At 39.5% G+C, this 13353-nt stretch overlaps 1 long non-coding RNA gene across 1 annotated transcript in view; it reads left to right on the forward strand.

Moving 5' to 3' along the window:
• LOC109954614 (uncharacterized) overlaps positions 1-13353 on the forward strand; it is a 58208-nt gene that overhangs the window by 2225 nt on the left and 42630 nt on the right. The gene's annotated exons all lie outside the window — the stretch shown is intronic.

The raw sequence follows: 13353 nt of genomic DNA on the forward strand, positions 1-13353 counted from the left end.
AATCAGATTGGAACAGGCCAGTTGAACTAGACAAGAAAAGAGAGAGTATTACAAGATCAAGGTCATTTGGAGGCAATAAACATTAAGAGTGAAATATATTTTTCAAGCTAATCTCTCCTGGGAACATGCACGTTTTTTAATTAAAAGCCTGAGTGACAACATGGCCTTTTTTTCATGCCTGTTTTAAATTGAGAGAGATAAGACATTTAGGAGGCCTTATCGAACCAATCTTCTTTCTACTGGGTGATTTTTCTTTTCTTGCCTTACAAGAAAGTGCAGGCAGAACAGTCCTCTAGGTTTCAAATCTCCAAAGCAAAACTGTCTTTCTCCCTTCTCTTCTTGATGCATGAAATGGAGACTGTAGACTTCACTTGTCCAGATGTGCTTTCCATCTAAGCATTCAGCACTGACTCAGTATGCTGTGAGCCCAACAAATTATTAACATGGCTGTTTTTTGCAGCTTGCTCTGGTGTTTACACCACAGCAGGGTGAGGTCTGATCTCTTGCAGCATGTTCTGGTGTTTACACCACAGCAGGGTCAGGTCTGATCTTTAAGCATTCATTTCTGAGACCAGATCCACACAGGATGCTTAATGACAGACTGACATTAAAGTTTCTACAGCACCAAAGAATCACTTTCTCCTTGGTCTATTTTTTGCATCCCAATAAGGTGTCACTTGATCCTACCTGCTTCCTGACAGTTCATCCACTGGTTATCATTTGGCTCTGCCTTTTTAAATTAGCATAAAAGGGAAAACATTTTACTCTGAGAACCAAGAGGAGATGGGACAAGCCCAGAAACTTTTTGGTGGTCCTGGTGATGCGAGATGTCATCACCACTAACATAATTTCTTAATGTTCAGGTGGCATTGCATGCAGCAGGTTTTTCAGTGCATGGAAAGGAAAATAAAACCTGAATGTAATAAGACATTTACAATGGAGTAATTTCTTGCTTCACAACATGAATCTTGGCGAGGATAACCTTTAGTAGCATTTGTTTATTGCTGCTGTTTTAGTAGATTGACTGCACATCATTTTTATTTGTGGAGTTGTTTATCAGGATTTGCCACCCACACCAAATAGTTTGCAGTGATCTGTACTTTTGAACCTTTTAAACCACTCATCCATCTTTTATTAGCAAATGTGTAACAGTAAATGTTCAGATAACAGGCTTCTCACTTTTAGCTGCACTCGGGTTAACTTGTGCCAGAACGAGCCGAATCCGGCACCTCATTGACGTATGAAAGAAATTGAGTAGTCCAATATTTTTTGTACAATTAGCCTTTTACAACAGCTTATTATATGAATTAAATACAATAGAAACAGGCAGTTGGGCTAATTACATAAGAACATAACCAGTGGGTGGAGGACCTATGAAATGAACTGCCACATCATTTCGTATGATGTCATAAAAAGAGACAATATCGGTTGAATACCGCATGTGAGCAGGGCTTTTTTTTACAAATTTGGGGAAAAAGCAAAACGGATTACTTTTCTTGTTTTGTGTGCTTCTGTACACACCAGAGACCCATGTGAATGTCAGAAAATACTCAGTGAATTTTGCAATGTGTCCTTTTTATTAAAATGTTAGTACCAGCCAGTCAGACTGAAGCAAAGCAGGGAATAACATGGAGGACTCCTGCGCCATGACTGTGCTGTGGACTGTCTTAAATAATGTTTACTTAATGTTACTGTGTTATATAGTCTCTGATGTGCTTTAAATTTGTTGCTGTAATAATATAATAATGCGTAATGGAGTAATAAGGCCCCAAATATGATGTCATGCTTGTTATTGATTGAACGGATTACAGGCCATAGCCTCGCAGTCCTAATGTATTTAGCATTAGTTGTGCTCAGCATTATAACTCACAAATGCCTCTAAGCTGCTCCCTTAATGTGGAAACTACTACAAATGCACCAGTCATTGAAGAAATTGTTTCATTCTGGGACCTCCTCTCCCCATATTCACAGGCTGGGACTGTCACCAAGTGATATTCTGGGATCTCATAATTTACAAATTAAACACTTCCTCCTGCTGCCAGTCAAAATGACGAATGTCGCCTTTACATCAGCTGGAGATAATTAATGCTACAACTTTCGTTCTGGAGAATGTGCTCACTGAAAACTGGTGTGCACTCAGACAAGGAAAAATAAACAAACACTCGGTAAGACCACGAGTTTACTATGGTGGTGTGTTTTCACAAATACTGTACTTGTGGGGGTTTGCAGGAGGCTCTCCAAGTGACACTGAACAATTTTTATTTTAGCCTTTTCAAGTTGATTGTTCTTGGTCAGCATTTAGAACAAGAAGCTTTAAATGTGTATAAAGTCAGGCTACAGCTGGTATTTTACTTTGTCAGACAGATTTAGTCAACATCTCATATCTTAAATTCACAGAATGAAAGGTGATACCTCTTCTTTTGGCAATTCCAGTCATTTACCCACTTCTCAATTTACTCACCACATCAGATTGATTTGTCCAGTCCTCATGTGAGTGCTGGGTCTTTGTTCAGTTATAGTGCTGCTGCAGCTCTGTGTCCTTGAGGTTCTAGTCATTTTTCCTCCCGTCGCTGCATTTTTCCCTGCTCTGTCACCCATTTCCCCCCTCTCAGTGGGAAGACTTTCTAATATCCATTTCTTCCACCAGGGTCAGTGCAATCCCACTGGGTCCACCAGAGACTTGGCAGGTGCCGATAAGGGCCTTGCTCGAGACACTGTAATAACTTAACAAATCCCTCCATGACCCAGAATCTCTCGACCACCGTGGCATCCTACTATTTTCCATAAAGCCATTAAAATCTACCAGGTGTCATATTTGTGGGAGTCGTTTTTTGGGGCTGCATTGGGCTCCATACCATGGCTAGCTCAAAACATTTGTTAATACATAAAGGGTAAACCATAAATAGAAGACAGCATTAAAAATCAACACCAGCTATCAGCATGGTGTTTGGTTCATGGGCTTTGGAGATAGAGAGAGTGTGTGTGTGTGTGTGTGTGAGATTCATCCATGCGAAGTGGCCATGCAGCTTGTCTTTCATGCTTTAATTTTCTTTCATCCATTTCTTCATTCAGTTCTGCCTTCCACTCACACACAGTGGGTCATTTTGGCTGGGCCTCCTGGAGTTCTTATCCAATAGTGATACCTGCTTCACTGGGTATCAGATTGCAGCTCCATCCATTTCCTTTCCCCCATCTAACACCCAGCGTTCAGCCTGCCAATCATGCTTTAGCTGCATTCAAGTGGCAGTAGTGTTAATGATTCATTTCCCTTGTAATCCCCGCTCAGTCTGATAAGCTCATGACGGCTGCTGTTATTTGCGGCTGTTTTCCATTGTTTGTAGTGTTAAATTAAGCCTCAACAATCCATCCGTTGAGCCTCTGAGCAGAAGAAAAACCCATAGGCATGAGCTGCTCTAACAGATTAAATAGCCATACTGCACAAAGAAGGTGAACACAATTGTCTGTTTATAGATTTGGGTCTTTTGTCAGAGATGAGGCAGAAGTGTTTTGATGTTTGTCAGTTATCAAAATAGTTGTTTTTTTTCCTGTGAATTATTTGCCCCAGTCATAAGTTTTAATTAGTGTAATGTATATGGCACTGTGTTGTTGGTTGTATTTCTGTTCAGGACTAAATAAGCAACAATTAAAATTCAAAAAGCACCCTTAAAAATGAGATTATTTTATTAACAATGGCCTGGCGACATTAACAAATCACCCCATGACTGTTCTGTCATTCAAATCAAATGTGTCGTGTGTGTGTGTGTGTGTCATATTTTTCCCAATGGAGCCCTGCCCACTTCAAACCAGAGAGAATAACAAGAACAAAGCAATCAATACAGAAATCTCTCATTTCAAATTGCCTGGAAAAAAAGGGTTCAGGCAGGACACCTGACATGTAGTCAAAGCAGATTGAGAAAATATGTTGTATTGGATTTCCCCTCATCCAGATGTGTTTTAAATGCCTGTCTGACCTCTGCTTGTCTGACCACAAAGTCAAATGGAGTCTGGTATTCTAATCATCACAGAGTTCGTCAAGGCAAGGTGAACAATGGCCCTTTCATAAAGACATCAGGTTAAACATCAGTGGAGCGCACTGTGGGTAATAACATGTTTCATGGAGCCATAAATCTGCCTAATCTAATGATTTGGCTCACCTGCTGCACCACTTGTCATTTCTGCAAGATGTCAGAGGTTTTGCTCAAATGGACAGATTTACTTTTATGTATGACTTGGTATTTGGCTGATTTTAGTGTACCTGTACAAGAAAATAGAACAGAATAGTTTAACAATGAAGACACCCACAGGTAAATGAATAGTTTACCTGTGGGTGTCTTCATTGTTAAAGTCAACTTGTGCTGAACCATGTGGGTCTTCTAGTAACAGGCAGAAGCATGTAAGCAAATAACTGGGTGTGAATGATTTGCTGCACATCACTTAAATTTTGTCATCTGTAGAGAAAGTTGTCAATTTTAGGGTCAGTTTGCAATTGTGTGAATCCACAGTACAGTTTCCATTGATGTTATTGGAATGCCACTCTTTATGTCTTCAACACTTATCTTAGAAAAGTGTTCTCTGAAGTCTCTATTGAGAACTTGGAGGGTACAAATTGACCCTGGATCATGATGTGCCAATTTTTTTCCCCATTCTGTCACAAGACATGAGGTCAAGATCGAATTATTATTATTTTTTTTTATCAATTCACTATATGTGCAGGACATACAGAAAATTGAAAAACTGTTTCTCTCTGTCTCTCACCTAGTATTGAATGCCATCCCATTTAGGAAACTAAAGTAGAGTTAAAAATAGAATAAAAATAAGAAAACAAATCAAAGTGATTAAGATAAAACTAAATGGTACAACCTAATAGGCTATGACTCAAACCATGTACAATCAGTGACAGTAGTGCAAACAAGTGTCAAATGGTTGTGAGATGGAGATGCACATGGACAATGGTGCAAATGACCAACCGCAGCAGGTAAAGTCAGCAGTAGATTTACATGTAATATAACAAAGAAGGGGGAATGTACTGGGGTTATGCAAAACAGCAGAGGTAGTCTTTTTATGTTCTGGGTGTAATGGACAGCGTTCGGGATCAAGCTGTTAAGTCTGGTGGAGTGGGCCTGAAGATACAATCAAACACTGGTCAGGTTGATGTGGCCAGTGACTGCTCATCAGAAACATAGAGCTCCAGAGCCAGGGCTACCTGCAGAAAGGTACAGGGAGAGAGAGAGAGAGGACACAAAGTTAGTGATGTGTAATGGTGGCATATAGAAGCATTGAGGGACGGGAGGAGAGGAGAGAAATTCAGAGCATCATGGGGCCCCCCAGCAGCCTAGGCCTATAGCAGCATAACTAAGGGAAGGCTCAGGGTCTCCTGATCTAGTCCTAACTATAAGCTTTATCAAAAAAGGAAAGTCCTAAGTCTACTCTTAAAGTAGAGAAGCGTGTGTGCCTCCCGAACTGAGACTGGGAGCTGGTTCCACAGGAGAGGAGCTTGATAGTCCATGTGGATTTAGTAAAATGATGCAGTCTATACAGCTTCATTAAAACACAAGAGTCAGAGCGAGGGTTTAATAACAGCTGGTTATCATTGCACTCAACATACAGATTACTATTTGTTCAGTCGCACTGTCCTCTTAAAATGTTCTGATGCAACTAAACTGCAAATACAGAACTTTTGTAAAGCGCATACTTAACTGTTGGGATTGTATTCCAATGCAATGCAAGTTTTTGAATGAATGAAATGCTGCATTTTCCTATGGACACAGAACAAGAGGCTATGGAGGTGCTGCTCAAAGACAGTGTTCAACAAGTTTAATTATGGTTATGTGTTGACCTACAGCTCTTGGTTTAGAGAAAGCAAAACTTAAAAGTGGCTTCAAATTAAACTTCGGAGTAGAAACTAAACCTAACTTGACTCGATGTGACAACCCTGCCCAATGTTCTTCCACCGTACTTCAACTATTTCTGCTGCTGTAGTGTATAATAACTGCTAATGGCACGATGTCTCAAAAGCCATACAAGGTCCGAGCATGTATGTGCACATAGTGCTTAGGGGCGTTGACAAGGTGGCGCTGCGATCAGTGTGTCATCGCTGGGGATACACAGTATGAGAAAGGGCCACATGCAGACCTGTCACGAATCCGGCATGGCTCCACCACAGTTTAGCCAGCAATTTAAGATGGCTGCATTTGTTTTAAAAACACTTGAATGCTTCTCTCTAACAGACAAGTACAAACATAAAAAAACAAACATGTTGACAAAAATGCAAGTTTACATATTGCGTCTGCAATAACAATCAGTACAGCAGGTTTCTATTAATCGGTTCATAGCACAAACTTGGTGTGGAAGTAATTGCTACATGGCATTTCATGGAGACCAGGTGTAATGAAAAAGCTTTTAAACCTGGATCAAAACCCCTTATATTTTGTCATTGTCTTCCCTCATATTTCGTGTCCTTATAAATACAACTGCCAAGTCTGGGAAAGTAAACAGTTTGCTCTCATAATTTATCTTTGAATTTGACTGCATGGTTAATATTTTTGTGACATGTTTTTGTTTATAGCCAGCTTGTTGCTCTTGTGATTCAAATGATTCATTTTCAGGAAACGATCTGACAAAATGCTACTCATCATGAAAAGACATGAAACACGTCTAACGAGCGTTCACTGGATGTGTAAATGTTTTACAACATTAAAGCCATAAATAAATAATAGGCCAGTATTTCAGACTGATATAATTTCAAGGGGTCAGAAATGGCACAATCACTCAATGGATTATGTGAAAGAACTTACTAGTCATCACTGGTTAATGAATGACACTGTATGCATCATGGAAAGTGTAAGCTCCAGTGTTTTTGGATCTTGACTATGGATGTGCAATAAAACAATCTAATATTGGGAGAAATAGAGACCATAACAATGATAAACTTTAACTTTTTGATCAATGTATCTGTTCTGCATCTTGACACAACTCAGTTAATAGAGGTGTTAGTATAGCTGTACACAACAGAAATTGCGTATTAATATATTTTGATAAGCAATTTTTTTTCCAGCATATCAACATAAATGCACATTACACAATGACAAAGAAATGCCCTTCAAAATAAAAGCACACTTTAACTTTAATTCAGCTTACTGACCTTCATGCTACTCATTTTTTTGTGTTCCCCAACCCACACTGCACAGATGACCTGACCTCATCCAAATGATGACTCCACTTGTATTTTTAGGTTTATCTGGAAAAAATGAGTTTTGCCATTTTGGGAGTGTTGTGCTCTGTAATCTTACCCTGGAGAGATGTCTTAATTATAATGCTCCAACAGCGACTCACATTACCTCTGATTCAGTGTAAAGGCTCGAGGGCTTTCTACTGTTGCCGCCTCACTACATTATAACTGTCACATCACAGTGGCTGGCATGTAGGTCGTCTTTTTCCTGCCATCTCTGCACTGGAGCTTATCGGTGCTTTATTAGAAGAGTAGTTGGAACATTTTGGGAAATGCACTTATTCAGTAGCTGGCAGAGTAAGGTGAGAAGACTAATGCCACTAATGTTTGTAGGATTAGGCCTGTACCTAACTGTTATTTCCACTATTGATTAATTTTCCAATTATTTTCCTAATGGATTAATCGTTTGCTCTGTCAAACACTAGGACGTGGTGAAACATGCCCATGTCAAAATCCAAGCCCAAGGTGATGTCTTAAAATATTCACTTTACTATAATGCAAGATAAGGAAACACAGCAAATTCTCACATTTGAGAACGTGGAACCATATTTGTCATTTCTCACTTGTAATTAAACAATTATCAAAGTGGTTGAAACACATTTTCTGTTTTTTGTTAATTGACAAATACCCTGTTTGCAAGCTCTTTATAGATTCACATATTTATCCTACAAAGAGCAGCTAGGTGGAATTGCTTAGTACGGAGACTGGAAATGGGAAACCAGCATCTTTAAAGCCCACTTTTTGTGTGTGTGTGTGTGTGTGTTTTAAGGGCTCATGTGCTGAAGTGTTTTCTTGGCAGACCAGTGACTTCCTTCAGCCTTTGCTGGTTTGCTGGCTGTACTTTCAGATTTACTCCATAGACATGAGTTGTGTCAATCTTCCTGTTTACTCTGCTTTCTTACTAGAAAGCAAATAAATGTATTTCACAAAATGTCAAACTTTTAATATTTATATGAAAAATCAACCCATGTTTGGTTTCAGTAAAGTCACTTTCGGTCAAGCTGCCTTGTCCTAAAATTTCCTACATTTCTCAAACTTCATTGCACTCAATAGGTGTGGGGGGGGGGGACTGAAAAAGCAGCAGAATTGCACTACAATGGTCTGCAATCATAAAGTACAGGTTATGACTCTCCTAATCTTCCCATATTGAAGTATATGGTGATAATATAGTAATAGCTTTGCCATTCAGAAAGGAATGTGTCACAGTGGGGACATGAGACTAATAACTACCTTGCTTCTGCTTGCTTTTGTCTCTGCTTCTATTTTGATTTTTCTTCCTCCTCTCACAATGAATCTTTCCCTTTATTCCTTTTTCTTGTTTGCCTCTATCTTTTTCATTGCTCTCCTTTGGCAGAAGAGGGACGAAGGAGTGACTTCAGTTTGCCTCTGCCTTAACCCCCGAGGATACAGACTCCAGTGTAGGTGAACCTGGAGGGCACTGATAAGGCCTTCTTTTAAACCTCAGCTCCAGAGGCTCTGTGTGAAAAGAGGAACAGAGCAGAGCATGCTACACCACCACAGCCACATGGTCACATTGGAAATCATGAGGGCCAGCCAAGAATTTGGCCTTTTTGCCATTTGTTATAGCCACAGGAGCTATAACTGGAATTCTTAGGCTGTAAACAGTGAACCTATCCTCTGTAGCAGAGAACTCTTGGTATGGGACTTGGTATAATACCAACAGAGCCAGTTTCATCATAGCATTTGAGTTTCTTTAAGTGCAGCAGCAAAAACCTTCAAAGTTAATCTTGCTCATTTGAGCAGTTCTTGCCATAATATTGATTGCAGTAGATTATAGCACTCTAATAGAGCTGTTTGCACCTAACTTTTCACAAGGCACACGTTAATTGAAACCCATGCCAAGCTAAATACTTCAAAGCTGGTCAAGGTTTTGCCAATAATGTGCAAATCTGTCACCAAGGGAAAGATTTCATATTTTAGATTCCTAAAAACAGCAATGTATTTAACTAACAATTTTTGACTACATAATTTCACGTTATTGGTTTTTGAGGTCTTCAGTATTTATAATTTAAAAAAAAAAAATGAATGAGGGTGTGTCAAAAACTTAATGCCCATCCATACTGGTAGTGTAGAATAAGAGCCTGCTCATGTTAAATCCGAGTAAGACTGTTCATCATGGTGTAACCTGGAGGACTGGAATATTAAAGTGAACATTACAGACACATAATCTCTTATTGGGTGTAAAATGAGAAACGCGTTAGTTAAAACGGCCTGATCTCTATCAATTTAGCCCAAACAAAATCAGATAACGCATCTGTTGGAAAAGAAAAAACTAAGATGGAATGAGGCGGTGTCCATAAGCCGTCTGCTGTCACACAGGTAATTTATTTTATCATGGCCATCTTTTTGCAGGTACTTCTGTAAGCTGTTTGCCACAACAGCTGTCATGGCTGTAATCTCTGTGGTGGGCGATGGACAGATATAATCTCCAAAGGAGCGTTTCATTCCCTTCTGTACCTCCCATCCTCTATCTGTTTTCAGGGTAAATGTGGGAACTAAGATGCCCAAACCCGCCCCAAAAAAAAAAATAGTATTTTAGCATTTGAAAACCCCAAAAACCTTCAAATAACATTCATTAACATCCTCCTAATCTAATGTTCAGAATGTATGCCATGTTAACCAGAAAAGAAACGGCACTGCTCAGATATCACACTCGCCATCTAATCACAGAAGTGATGTCATGCAAATCCTACATCATTACTGCTGTACATTACAGTATCGACACAGAAATTTGTGCTTGACTTTTGCCTCCCAGTGGTGTAGTAATTATTATTATTATTATTATGACCAAACATGTGCTGGAGATTATTATAAGAATGCCAGGTTTTTATTTGCCATCACTCCTTTATGGCTGAATTTAATGATATTCTGTCAGAGAAAGTGAAAAATTAACAGTTTATTACACCACCATGCTTCACTGCAGAGTGCAAACACCCCACTTATGCCTGCAGTAACGGATATAAAAACATAAGATCCAGCAGGGAGAGAAAACATACATTCGTGCATATCGTGACTTGCTGAGAGGCAACTTACTGCAAAAATAGGAAAAGCAATATACTGTAAATCTTTAATGCTGTGGTGAGCAGAATGGGTTTATTTTTTTCTTTTTTTGTTTTCTTTTTGTTTTTTCCCCCGTTTTTCATCGGGCTCTCCCGAATGGCAATTTTTGGGCTCTGAATATTCAGTGGTAATAATGTGTGTGTGTGTGTGTGTGTGCGCGCGCGTATATAGGGGCTAATGGACTGCAATAGTGCTGCAGCTAAAAGTACCTTTTTGCCCATATGTCATTTTGTTTAAAAAAATAAAATAAAATAAAAACAAAGCTAATAACTTATGTAATATTTAATGTAACAGATGGATCTTCATAAACATTTGTGTGTACACATTGTACTATATTTCCATCACTGAAGTGAGATTGATGGGTTTACCTGTGAAGACATCTCACTCTGTTGGAATGACAGAAGCACTTGGTTTACTCTGATTAATCAGTGGCATTAGAATAATGCCTCCTTAGCTAATAAATAATCTTTCGCTAACAGCAGACAGCCTGTTTGTCCACCGGCTGCAGCGAGGTCACAAACCCGACAACAGTCACTTTCATTTTGTTCTGTCATCAGTTCAAGCCACAGAGCTAACATTTGCTAGTGACAGCTGGTATGACGCAGGTTGTCATTTTAATCAGAAACGGCAATGATCAGCAGCGGCTGCTACCTGAATGATTTCCACACACAGAGCTTTGCTAAAAAGATTGTAGGTGTTACTGGCACTGCGCTGTGGGGGTAGGGTGTCTCAGATATTCAAATACTAATATTGAAAACTGATTACCTACCTAACGAATGAATATTCGAATAGTCAGCCATTTGGGTCCAGCAGTAATTTCGGAATGAACAAGCGCATGTTAACATTTAGTGATGCACCATAAGATTTTTGACATTGTGAACATTCATAGTTTGGGTTTTTATGAAGTGCCTCACATGACAGAATTAATATCCCATTTGTTGAAGCACTTTGTAAAAATGTCTGTGAGACTTAAAACTATGAAGATTATATGCAGGACACTTAACTGTTAACTGCATGATTTTCTGTAATTTAAACACAATTAACTGCATTGATATGAGCAGCATTCAGTAATGAATTCAAGAGCAGTGTATTGCACACTTTGATTTTAAAAGTACTGCTATATGAACAAAACTTTTGTAGTCCTCTTCTTTTCATACAACTCGCGTATTCTTGTGATGGTGCGTCTGGTTCATGTGAGTGCTGCAGCAGTCTTAGGCCCACCCCAAATGCTCTCATTGAGACACATGATGCCCATCCCAAGCCAGTACTGATCAGAATCCCACCCCTCCTGTGACCCATGGTTAGTGTGTATATGTTTTCAAAGCCAGTGAGCAACGGACTTTCAAAACTTGACAAAACTGCGTTAATGCCAAATAAAATAATTGTTGGTGTTAAGTAATGTGCTAATGTGAAAATAATGCGTTATTTTGCCCAGTCCTATTATTTAGCTATAGTACTCAAATGGCAACCTGAATTAAAAAAAAATCTGGCAATTAGGAAAAAAAACTGACTTCACTTGTTGACTTTTAAAATGTTTATACAGAAAAAAAAAACTGTTCCAGCTTCTAAAAATGCAAAATGTGTTTTGCCTTCCAGACAGAACCACTTTTTTTTTTTTTTGTTTTTCCATTAAGAAAGTGATGAAAGTACAGTATTAAAACATGCAGATAAAAGGCCTGAAGACTTGGTTAAGTATTTGAAAGCATATACAAGTAATCTGGTTCAAGATCAGTGAAGGCATTTTTTTTTAAAAACCACTTTAAATGAAATGGCTGATCAAACGTGTTAATTCTGTTGTGACGTGTTGTATAAGAACATTGAAAATCAAATTCGTGCAGAGAAGAAAGTTCCAGATGCTATGTAGGTGCTGCTCAGTGATCCAGTGAATGTTAATGTATTTTACCTTTTATCAACAGAATTAGAGGTCTGATGGCACCCAATATTAAACTGCTTTGACTGACATTTTAATGTCTGTGGAAATTTGCTTGTAGATTTACCGTATTAATCTTTGTGGATAAAATAAGTCTCTTTTTGCATGCCTATATGGCCATTTTATTGAAACCTATTAGTCAGTCATTCACTGTTGATATGAGATTCCTAAATATGCTGTAGATTTACTGTAGCTCTGTATTTGTAATCGCCACAGGGGTTGTAAGCCAGTGACCCCTGCGCCAGTCCCAAGCCTGGATAAATAGAGAGGGTTGCGTCAGGAAGGGCATCCGGTGTAAAAACATACAAATCATCAGTGTGAATTCCATACCGGATGGGTTTAGGCCCGGGTTAACAACGACCGCCACCAGTGCTGTTGACATACAGGGTGCTGGTGGAAATTGGACTACTGTTGGTCGAAGAAGGAGAGGAGGCAGAAGGATTCGTAGACGGAGAGAGAAGAGGAAAGGCAGGAGTATAGGTCTGAGAATAGGGACTCTTAATGTTGGCACAATGACAGGGAAAGGTAGAGAGCTGGCGGACATGATGGAGAGAAGGAAGATAGACGTACTGAGTGTGCAGGAGACCAGGTGGAAGGGTAGCAAAGTGCGTAGTATTAGAAGGGGGATACAAACTGTTTTATTATGGTGTGGATAGGAAGAGAAATGGGGTAGGAGTGATCCTAAAGGAGGATCTCGTGAGGAATGTTTTAGAGGTGAAAAGAGTGTCAGACAGGGTGATCAGTTTGAAGTTGGAAATTGAAGGGTTAATGTTGAATGTAGTCAGCAGTTATGCTCCACAAGTAGGGTGTGAGTTAGAAGAGAAGGAGAGATTCTGGAGTGGGTTAGATGAGGTGATATAGTATTCCCAGAGGGGAGAGAGTGGTGATTGGGGCAGACCTCAACGGGCACGTTGGTGAGGGGAACAAAGGTGATGGGCAGGTTTGGTGTTAAGGGAAGGAACCTAGAAGGACAGATGGTGGTGGACTTTGCTAAGAGGATGGAAATGGCTGTAGTTAACACCTATTTCCAGAAGAGGGAGGAACATAGAGTTACATATAAGAGTGGAGGTAGGAGTACGCAGGTAGACTACATTCTATGTAGACGAGGCAATCT

Source organism: Monopterus albus, unplaced genomic scaffold, assembly GCF_001952655.1.
Source record: "Monopterus albus unplaced genomic scaffold, M_albus_1.0 scaffold11.1, whole genome shotgun sequence".
In the NCBI taxonomy this organism is placed as follows: domain Eukaryota; kingdom Metazoa; phylum Chordata; class Actinopteri; order Synbranchiformes; family Synbranchidae; genus Monopterus; species Monopterus albus.